This window comes from Carlito syrichta, unplaced genomic scaffold (assembly GCF_000164805.1).
Source record: "Carlito syrichta isolate Samal-C Ts95f unplaced genomic scaffold, Tarsius_syrichta-2.0.1 Scaffold82277, whole genome shotgun sequence".
NCBI classification, from domain to species: Eukaryota; Metazoa; Chordata; class Mammalia; order Primates; family Tarsiidae; genus Carlito; species Carlito syrichta.
Window position 1 is genome coordinate 200372 of NW_007026373.1, and position 11699 is coordinate 212070.

The window sequence follows — 11699 nt, forward strand, 5'->3', positions numbered from 1 at the left end:
CAGTGGGCAATATAAACAGAGACCAGTTTTAAAAACAGTAAAAAGTCTCCAAGAGGGACAACCCAGGACCGCCAAGACAAGCACACCTTGCCAGGTTCTACGCGAACTTGCGCAAAAACTTCACCCGGAGGCGCGGACACTCGACTGCGCTTGCGCATAAGCGCTCTTCTCCCCCCTCCCCCCTCCCCTTCAGGCGCCAGGGCCAGCTGGGCGGGCCTCAGCGGCGGCGCGACGACTCCAGAGGTGAGGCCTGAGGAAGGGGCGTGGCTAGCAGGCCGGCCTCAGCCACCCTCTTCCGGGCTCCACCAGCTGCGCGCGCATCTTCCCCCCCTTCTTTTGTGGTCCGGCCCATTGCGAGGGTGACAGGAAACCCTGTGCAGGGAGCGCCGCCATCTTGGACCAGCCCGAGAAAGATCCTGAGGGAGCCGCAAGAGCGGTCGCCGCTGCTGCCGTTACTGCTGCCGGCGCGTCTGCACCTCTTGGCCAGCCCGCCTACCTGCCGGGGCCTCGGCCGACCGCCCCCGCCCCCTCTCCCGCTGCGTCCGCACTCCTGTTCCTCGTCCTGACGCCCCCCTCCCGCCCGGAAAGCTGCCCAGCCACCAGCAACCCCCCAGGTAACCCAGGCCTTCCGCAGTGCCCGGTCGGCCGAGACCGCCTCTCCCCGCTCTTCCGAGGGGCGGGGGTGGGGACGGCGGAGAGCCACGCGGAGAACGGGCGGGCAGGCAGCACCCGGGCTCCAGGCCCCGTCAGGCCGCGACGGGCCCGGGGGTCGGCAGCGAGCGCCGCGGCGTCGGCCTGACAGGACTCCCGTGCGGGGGCGGAGACTTCCCCCGCGCGGTCCCCAAGCCTCCTCGATCTCCCCACCCTGCGGGGAGTGCCGAGGCGTGCGGGGCAGGGTGTGTTCCGGCCTCGCCTTCCCCGCCTCCTCGGCCGGGCTGGGCAGGACCGCGTCTCCGGCAGGCCCTGTCTCCTCTCCGCCTTGGCCCGCGGCTGCAGCCCACCCCCGCGGTGTTTACCCACGCCCGCCCGTCGCCCTGCAGCCCGCGAGCCCAGACGTGGCATTCCCATCCCAGGGGCCGCATCTGGCCTCGAGCACAAAAGGCAGCACCTCGCAGCCTCGCCGGCATCTTGGACTAGCCCGAATGTCCTTGTCGATGTGGGTAGCCCGCGTCTGGGCCCGGGCTGGGGACGGAGACCGTGGGCCTGTGCGTGCGAGGTTCTGGTTTTGGTGAGCCTCTAGGAGGCCCGAGGACGTCCTATAAGGCCCCGAACCCACATAGCATCTAGAAGCGATGAAGAAAAGTTCTGGCATTTCTGGAATTTAAGAGAAGGTAGAGCAAGAGTGTTTCGGGGATTTGCGCTTCTGTGTGCCAGGCACGGATTTAGGTGTCTTCATACGTGTTGATCTGGCCTTGCATAGTCCTTGGAGATAAGTTGTCCATTTTATAAGTGAGGAAACTGAGGCCTGAAGTTGTGATGTGCTGTCTGATGATGGTCCGTACAGACTAGCTTCTCACGCTGTGGCTGATGCTTTCTGTACTAAAAGTTAGGCTAGGGTTACAGACATGACCATTTAAAGTGCAACTACAACTTAATTCCTTTTTTTCTTTTTGTTTTTTTAAATCTATTTGCGTTCGGTGACAATTGAATTCCCCTTTATAACCTAAAGTCCATAACATCAGCCTCTATACTGTCAGATCCTCGTGTTCTCGTCCCTAGAGATAAGGCAAGTGCTTTCCTGATGGTCCCATAGCAAGTGTCAGAGCCCAGATTTGGACTGTTGGGAAGTTTCCTACTGCAGCTCATTTCATTACTTGCTCAACTGCCTTTTATTTAGATTTGATTTTTGAGGACAGACGTGATCTTGCAATAATCCAGCTCCCATCACTATTCCTTTAAGCCTTTCCAGAATTTTTCTTCAGAATTCTGCGAGACAGTTTTACTTGGTCACGCCTTGAGGCATTTAGTGGTTGAAGTTTAGGGATCATGCTGCTGAATTCTTCCTCCAGCACTGCCACTTCCTAGTTAGTGACCTTAGCCTCCCAGACTCTGTCCCAGACTCAGTGTCCTTATGTATAAAGGGGATAATTGTGCCTAAGAGTTGTTGCTAGGATTAAATGGGGTTTAAAGAAAGCCCTTACCACATTGCTTGGTGCATAGTAAGTGCCCCAGTACCTGTAACAGGGCCAGACACATACATATACGGGGTGTTTGATGTCTTTTGAATGAATGAGAGGAGCATAGCCCTGGAGAGCTACGGGTAGGATTAGATCTGGGCCTTAATTCTGGCTCTTCATTTGGTAGTATATGACCACGGGTATATCACTTCTTTAACTTGATTTCCTTATTTGTAAAATGGGTTTTTAAGATTAGAGATTATTTATAAAGTAGCTGGCATATATTAGGTATTAGAAAATGACATACATTGTAAAGATGTAAGACCTTAGATTTTAATTGCTATTAAAACATTTCTTGGAATTAAAGCTACGTTTTAAAAAGCTTTTGCTTTTTATAGTTTATATTAAACTTTATAATTTTTGCATACTTCAGCTTTGCAGTAGAATTTGTAGTGTTCTTACAATTGATTATCAGTATGAAATATCTTTGCATAATAATAGTAAAATATTGTACTGTTGGAGTAAACTTTTAGTTAAGGCAAGCAAGATGTTAAAACTAGAGCTATTGAGATGTTTCTTTTTTTAAAAAAAGCTTGAAACATTTATATGTGGTTGAAGATGCAAGGCATGTCTAAAGACAACAATTTACAAATACAGGTATTCGAGATACTTTATTTTATTTATTTATTTAGAGTTGGAGTCTTACTCTTGTTGCCTAGAATGGAGTGCAGTGACTCACTCATGGCCACCACAGCCTCAACCTGCTGGGCTTAAGTGATCCTTCCGCCTCAGCCTTCCAAGTAGCTGGAACTATAGACACACACCGCCAAGCCGGGCTAGTTTTTTTTTGTGATTTATTGTAGAGACGAGGGCTCACCAAGTTGCCCAGACTGATCTCGAACCCCTGGGTTCAGGCAGTCCTCTCACGTTGGCCTCCCAAAGTACTGGGATTGATTACAGGCTGAGCCACTGCGCCTGGCTGAAATACTTTATTTTTATAAAACTTTTTATTCTAGACAATTTGTGACATACAAAATAGAGTAGTATACTGAGCATTCATGTCAGCCAGTGTCAGTAGTGATCAGCCTTGTTTCATCAATATGCACTTGTACTCTCCCTGCCAAATTATTTTGAAGCAAATCTCAGACATAATATCAGTAAACTTTTCACTATTATCAATCCTTTTAACTCTAGTAGTAAGTGCAGAGTTTTGTTTTTGTTTTTTGTTTATTAAATACCTCTGTGAGCAGAGGTGCAGTATTGGAATACATAGCTTACTATCATAATTAGCTGGAGGATTTGCTTTTCTCTTGACTCATTTAGCAATCTAGTGTTTTTTTTTTTAATCATTCACATTATTTATATAAAAGTGTGACATTAAATATCTTGTCAGAAGTAAGTTTGTTTTTGAAGTGGGTGGGTTGTTTTCAGAGGTTGTACTACTGTTGAGGAAAGCAAATTGACTTAGATTATTAGGTTAGCTATAGAAATTTTGGTCCACCTGACTGACAAACCAGGTAGCATTCCACTTTAGTGGGCCTCTAAGTAAACCAGAATGCTTTTGTTCTTGAGTCCAAGAAGACAGAAATGGTGTTGTCTTTCTTGATCGTTACTATATTGTCAAAGCCTAGCATAATGCTTTGTGCTTGGTAGATACTCAATAAGTATTTTTATGTTGGCTTCGCAAAAGCAGTTCATCTTGGCTCTGATGTTTTTAACAAAACATCTCATATGTAAAAAAATAATTTACCAATTGAAATAATGAAGATTTGAATTTAAATTACCTATGTAGTAGGTTGCTTTTCTCCTGTTATGTCTTGATTCAGCTCTATAAAAACTATACTGTACAGTACCATCATAGGTTCTAAGGAGTAGAGTAAAATAACTATATTAGCTGTGAAAGTTGGTAGGGTGTGGTGGCTAATGCCTGTAATCCCAATATTTTGGGAAGTTGAGGCAGGAAGATTGCTTGAGGCCAGAAGTTTGGGCAGCAAGTCTCTAAAAAAAAAAAAAAAATCGTGAAAGTCAGACATAGTGTATAAGCAAACATATAGTTTAAGAAGTTAATATTAGCCAGTCTCGGTGGCTCAGCCTGTAATCCCAGCACTTAGGGAGGCTGAGGTGAGTGGATTGCCTGAGCCTGCGGGTTTGAGACCCGCCTGGACAACTTGGTGCGACCTCATCTCTACAATAAAATCAAAAATAGCCAGGTGTGGTAGCGCATGCCTGTAGTTCCGGCCACTTGGAAGGCTGAGGCGGAAGGATCGCCGAAGCCCACCAAGTCGAGGCTGGAGTGGCTGGGAGCGGCCACTGCACTCCAGTCTGGGTGACAGAGTGAGACTCCAACTCAAAAAAAAAAGAAGTTAATATTAAAAAAAAAAATACCCTCCACTTTTGGGTGTTGATTTTTTTGTTTTGAGGCCAGTCATGTGATTGGCTTTATATATGTTCCTCTTATCAGTAAATGAGGAAATAATGTTGGAAATATTATGAGTAGGAGGTTTTTTGTTTTTGTTAAGTTTTCTTTAACCTGTATTAGAATTATGTAGAAATGTGCTTTTAAAAGATTTTTCTGCCTGGCGCAGTGGCTTAGCCTGTAATCCCAGCACTTTCGGAGGCCGAGGCGAGAGGATTACCTGAGCCCGGGGCTTCGAGACTAGCCTGGACAACTTAGTGAGACCTCCTCTGTACAATAAATCACAAAAATTAGCCTGGCATGGTGTCATGAGTCTGTAGTTCCAGCTGCTTGGAAGGCTGAGGTGGAAGGATCACCTAAGCCCAGCAGGTTGAGACTGCAGTGGCCATGAGTGTGCCACTGTGCTCCAGCCTGGGTGACAGTGAGACTCCAACTCAAAAAAAATTTTTTTCAAAAGTAAGTTTGCTTTTTGAAGTGTTTTCTTCAGTCCTTTATTTTCTCTACTTTGTATGTTTTAGAATATTACCAAATGAATATATTACATGCTTATAATAGGTCAGTGCAAGGATGTATACAGTAAGTTAATTTCTCTTTTTCCCCCCTCAGCCTATGTATTCATTTTTCACAATTTAATATGTATTCTTCCGTATTATACGCATAAAGGGCTGTGTGTGTTTAAAATGGGGTATGATACTGCGTAAAACTCTGCAACGTGCTTTTTCTCACTTAACGAAATCCTGAATATATTTTTATGTTAATGAATATGGATCTAAATGGTTTCTAAATTAGATGCATATTATTTCATAGTATAGATGTACTTTATTCCTTCATTTCCGTGTTGATGGGAGTATGAATTATTTCCAGTTTTTTTGCTATAAAAGTGGTGCATTAAATGCACTTATTATACCTGTAGCCTTTCTGGGCCAAAGGATGATTTGAATTATTTTTAAAATTTTAAAATACACTGATTACTTTCAAAAAAATGTTATGGCATTTGGTCTTCCACAAGCAGTATATGTGAAAGTGTCTCCCAGCTGGGCATGGTGGCTTATGCCTGTAATCCCAGCACTTCGGGAGGTCAAGATGGGAGGATCACATGAACCTGAGAATTCAAGACTAGCCTGGACAACATAGCTAGATCCCATCTCTTTCTAAAGAAAAGAAAGTGTCAGCCGGGCTCGGTGGCTCAGCCTGTAATACCGTGCTTTGGGAGGCTGAGGTGAGTGGATTGCCTGAGCCCGCGGGTTCGAGACCCGTCTGGTCAACTTGGTGAGACCTCATCTCTACAATAAATCAAAAAATGAGCCGAGCATGGTAGCGCACGCCTGTAGTCCCCGCTACTTGGAAGGCTGAGGTAGAAGGATTGCCTGAGCCCAGCAGGTCGAGGCTGCAGTGACTGGGAGCGGCCACTGTACTCCAGTCTGGGTGACAGAGTGAGACTCCAACTCAAAAAAAAAAAGAAAAGAAAGTGTCTACTTTCACCTCTGTACCTGCACAGTTCAAAGCTAGTCATTTATGTGTCGGTATGCTCTTATTGGAGAAAGTGTCTGTGAAAGTAGGTGGAGACTGTGCATTTTATTTTTGTCACAACAATGATTATTGTTTAATAAGTAAGTGTTCAGTAGCCATTTAGATCTCAGTGTATTGCCCTGGAAATATATCCATGATTTTATTGAGTGAAAAAAAAAGTGATACAAAGTTTTATGCAGTGACATACTCATTTTTAAATGTATTTCTCACCTTAACAATGGTATGTTTCATGTTCAGAAAATGAGACTGAGAAATCCTTTGTTAAAGCAACATTAAGCATAGTTAATATTTTAAAAGCACCACTTGAATATATGGCATAATTTTTTTTGGTTGGATTTTCACTCTGTCACCCAAACTGGAGTGCAGTGGCATGCTTGACCTGCTGGGTTCAGGTGATCCTTCTACTTCTGCCTTCCAAATAGCTGGAGCCACAGGTGTGCAACACCATGCCCAGCTGATTTTTTGATTTATTGTAGAGATGAGGTCTCACTGTGTTGCCTAGGCTGGTCTTGAACCTGTGGGTTTAGGCAATCCTCCTGTGCCTCCTAAAGTGCTGGGATTACGGGCATGAGCCACCGCGCCCGGCCATAATGTTATTAATGCTCGCTGTGCATTTAGTAAATATTTCTCTTGACAGCCAGGTAGCTTAAAACTCAGTGTTATATGTACTGTTACCCTAAATTTTTAGTATAATTAATCTCTGAATTTGGTTTTTTGTTATCAGTTTACCTGTATATGCCTGCAATAAGCTACCTTAGATAGGGAAAATCATGGTCATCTTTTTTTGAGTGGGAGTCTTACTCTGTCACCTAGACTGGCACAACCACCCCAGCGTCGACCTGCTGGGCGCCTGCAATCCTTCCCCCTCAACCTTCCACGTGGCCAGAACTACAGGCACATGCTATCACGTCTGACTAATTTTTGACTTATTGTAGAGACGAGATCTCGCCAAGTTGCCTGGGCTGGTCTTGAATCCGCGGGCTCAGGCAGTCCACTCACCTCAACCTCCCAAAGTGCTGGGATTACAGGCTAAGCCACTAAGTTCAGCCAATCATGGTCTTAATATAACACATGGGTTCAGGTTCTAACTGTACCATTTATTAACTTTGTAGTACTGACCGAATTAGTGAATTTCCTCAGACCTCACTTTCTTCAGTTTTCAGTTTTTGCATGGACATAGTGATGGTGACTCTGTGGAGTTGTAAGAATTAAAAATCATGTAAGACAATATAGGGAAAAGTAGTTCTGATCATCTCAAATGTTAGTTTCCTTAAGGAACTTTTTTGTAAGTAGATAAGTTGGAGCACTATGAATTAGTATTACTAGTATGACCATTCATATATCTACAAATTTTGGTTACAGCGCATCCCCTGAATGTAATTACTTAATACGTCTTAGTGAATACTACAGAGCTTCATGGTACAAATCATAACTATGTGGAGGAGGCAGGGTGGTATAGTGGTTAAGAGGGGATCTCTGCAGTAAAAGCAGCCCTAGGCTCAACAGACTTGACTGTGTGAACTGGACATGTTACTTTTTGAAGCTCATCTGTAAAATGAGTATAATAGTTACTATGTTATAAGGGTAGTAGTAAGGATTAAATTAAATTGCATGTAAAATATTTAGCACATTGCCTGGCATATGTTTAGTGCCCAATAAATGGTAACTATAATGTGTGTTATTAATTTACAAGTTGTTCACTATGTATTTAATGACACTTGTCTGAAATGTAATGCTCTTTTTTCTTAAGAAAATCAAAAGCATTAAATTCATAAGACTTAAATTGTATAATAGTTTGTGAAATATCTTGTTACGCTTTTATTTTAGCAGACTTTGGGCTCTAATAAAAGATAAATTGTGAAATATTAAAAAAAGAAATCAAAGGCATTAAAGGAGATCTTATCAATATATGAACTTTACTCAAATGCCTTTTGTAAAATGTGGAAAAAAGTGAATTTTAATCACCCCAGTAGCTGAATATAAATTATAGAATATTGCCAAGATCTTAAACATTTGTGGAGATTATATTGAGTGAACTCATGTTTCAGAGTGTTTGAACTAGACCAACATTTTTTGTCTCTTTTTTTTTTACTTTTGAGTTCCTAAGTAAAGCCAAACACCCTTAAATAAAAGGGGAAAACTTCCCCCCTTTTCAAAGCTAGGTAAAAATATATTCTTCACCTTAGCAGTGATGTTTCACATTCGAAAAATGAGATTGAGAAATCCTTTGTTAAAGCAATATTAACCTTTGCACTCGGATGTCCCCTGGAAATCTAACAAACCACTCTGATATCCCATTTCAGGGGACATAAAGAGATTGCTTGTGATTATACAGGACAGACTGATGCAAGTGCAAATTTTTAAAAAATGTATGTTTCCTTGTAGTTTTTGTATTCAAATTGCACAAAAAAGCAAATAAAGAAATGGAATATACACTGTGATATAATCAATCAGTGGAGAATTAGTTTTCAGGAATTGTGTGAGTCCTTCCACATCTTATTCGAATAGCAGACTGGACAATAAATTACATTTTATTAATGTATGAGGAAGAAAATGAGACCGCGTTGTTTACTCGAATAGAAAAACACCAAGTGGATGATGTCAAACAAATTGCTATTGCACAACATGTATCAATGAACCTGCAGTGCATGTTGGTGACTGTTTCACACATTACCATGCATTAAAAAATAGAAGATACAAAATTTTGATTTTTTTGTCATAAATAAGTTCCTCCATGTCCAAAATTTCATTATAAGCCAGATATTCCAATAAAATAATTGGTTCCAGCGCTATACTATTTAATATGAAATGATTTGTTTTTCACTATTTTGTAAAAAAGTACTGTCAAGTTACCGGTAGGTGATCCATGAGATGTCTCCAAGTGCAAAGGGTTAAGCATAGTATTGTTTAAAAAGCACTGCTTGAATATAGTTTTGCTGCAAATGCTTAATTTTGACTGAATATGTCAATAAACTATGGGAGTATATTTAAAACTAGCCAGTATCTTCTTAGAATAAGAAAGAGAGGACCTATTTTTAGATGGTTTTTTTTGTTTGTTTGTTTATTGTTTTTTTTTTTTGAGTTGGAGTCTCACTCTGTCGCCCAGACTGGAGTGCAGTGACCGCTCCCAGCCACCGCAGCCTCGACCTGCTGGGCTCCAGCAATCCTTCTGTCTAAGTCTTCCAGGTAAGCTGGAACTACAGGTGCGCGCTACCACGCCCGGCTAATTTTTGATTTTTGTTAGAGATGAGGTCTCGCCAAGTTGCACAGGTGGGTCTCGAACCCGCGGGCTCAGGCAATCCACTCACCTTAGCCTCCCAAAGCGCTGGGATTACAGGCTGAGCCGCCCAGCCCGGCTGAAGACCTGTTTTAAGTATTGGTGGTTACGGTTGTTTGCTGCCTTTCTTATTTATTGAAATTAGTAAATTTGAGTAGTTTTCTGTTAACTCTGCTTTTAGAGTTTTTATTTGTGATTTTTAAAGAAACTTGAAACAGAAAATTGTGTGGTGAGGTGGACATAAGCTGGTATTCATTCTGAAATAGTGCTTGTTTTATTTGGAAATAGTTTCTACTATTAATATTTATGATTTAAAAAAATTTTTAAAGACCAGGCACGGTGGCTCAGCTTGTAATCCCAGCACTTTGGGAGATCGAAGCAAGTGAATTGCCTGAGCCCGTGGATTCAAGACCAGCCCAGGCAATTTGGCGAGACCTCGTCTCTACAAATAAATCAAAAAAATTAGCTGGGCGTGGTAGAGCGCGCCTGTAGTTCTGGCTACTTGAAAGGCTGAGGCAGAAGGATTGCCAGTGAGTGTGCCACTGCACTCCAGTCTGGGCAACCGAGTGAGACTCCAACTAAAAAAAAAAAAAAATTTTTTTTCAAAATTTTCTCAGATAATTAATGAATGAGTTGTACGATCATTAGTGAGTACACAACTTAGTGCAACTAGAACTGGGTTGGAATTTCATGATTAGTTTTCAGAGCATTTGAAGTAGAAACTGGAATTTTTTTAGAGACCATAGTTTTAACATAATAAAATGGAAGGAAGCAAAGTAATGTACAGCTACAACTTTTAGTTAGACAAAGGAAAGGAAATAGGAAAAGTAAGGAGAGGAGCACAAGAGAAACAGTAATTTGAAGGTAACTAAGTGATTAGTTTTACCCAAGTTTGAACTCGAAAAAAAAAAGCAAACAAAAAAACCTTTTACCCAAGTTTAAATGGGGAAAGAAGAGTTTAGTAGAGTTAAAAATTAATTAGGAAAAGAATATGGGGAGAATGGAGGTTAAGAAGTCAATAACCTTTAAATATTTTTGGTTATTTTTTCCCCCATGTATTTGGCATCTGGTTCAAAGATCTGTTGAATAATCTAGACCAGTTTTAATTTTAGCCGTAGGACCAAGTTCATTCTGAAAAGTTTTGAGTACCTAGAATCTGGAAAAGGGAATAAAGTTGTTAGGGGTGCAGAATCAGAGTTAATCTAACTAGAAAAACTCCCTTTCCTGAAATAACTGGTTAAGGCAGTTTTCTGTGATGTAGAAGACTGATTATAAATGTGTTAGAACCTGTCAAGCTGGAATGGGTAGCAGGACATCTACTATTGCTGAAAATACAGCTAAGTGAGAAAACTGTGTTGTGTGAAAGTGATTGCTTAATAATTTACTAGAATTGACAACTTTCTCTTCCCCGATAAGAATAATTCACTTATTTTAAATAAATGAAGGGTGTACCCAAAAATACCCCACACTTTATTGATAAGAAATTGTGTTTTTATTCTTACATGTTTAAACTTCAGTTACCTTCTGAGTACTTTCCCTTTGATGCAGTATGCCTATCAAGGTGCTTTTTCCGCAGTTTAAAAAATTTTTTTTTTAATTTTAAAGATGTAGGGTACCATTCAGGATTAGATATACAAATATTCATTCTGCAGTTACCCTTGTTGTTGAGGTGTGCCCCTTCCCACAGTTTCCCATTACTACCAATTCTGCCCCCACCACCTCCCCTGGCAGTTTCCCACTACTGCCAATCCATTTCTTATAGTGTTATGATAATTGTTCAAGGTCTGCTTATGAGTGAGAACATGTAGTACTCAGTTCTTTGTTTCTGTGATAGATCACTCAGTATTATAGACTCTAAGTCCATCCAAGTTGCTTTGAAGCAAAGCAGTTTTGTTGTTGTTGTTGTTGTTTTTGAGTTGGTGTCTCACTCTGTGGCCCAGACTGGAGTGCAGTGGCTCAGTCCTGGCCACTGTAGCCTCGACCTGCTAGGCTCCAGCGATCCTTCCACCTCAGCCTTCCAAGTAGCCGGAACTATAGGCGCGTGCTACCATGCCTGGCTAATTTTTGTTTTATTGTAGAGAGGTCTCACCAAGTTGCCCGGTTGGGTCTCAAACCTGTGGACTCAGGCGATCTACTCACTTCAGCCTCCCAAAGTACTGGGATTATAGGCTGAGCCACTGAGCCCGGTCAACAGCTTTTTAACTTGTCCATTTTGATGCCTTTTAGTTCTTCTGCTGGTTTTTTTTTTGTTGTTGTTGTTTCACCTCTTCCACATCAGCAGAACGTTTCCCTTTGAGGACTTTTTTCTTTTTTTTCTTTTTTTTTTGAGTTGGAGTCTCACTCTGTCACCCAGACTGGA

The 11699-nt window shown here is 41.9% G+C and overlaps 1 protein-coding gene across 3 annotated transcripts in view; it reads left to right on the top strand.

Moving 5' to 3' along the window:
* Positions 1-331: 331 nt before the first annotated feature.
* RAB14 (RAB14, member RAS oncogene family) overlaps positions 332-11699 on the top strand; it is a 31293-nt gene continuing 19925 nt past the window's right edge. The window contains exon 1 of one of the 3 annotated variants that reach the window (XM_021711251.1): positions 332-614. The gene's annotated coding sequence lies outside the window, so the exon portion shown is untranslated. The remainder of the gene's footprint in view (positions 615-11699) is intronic. The other 2 variants (XM_021711252.1, XM_008055707.2) reach the window with 2 other exon arrangements.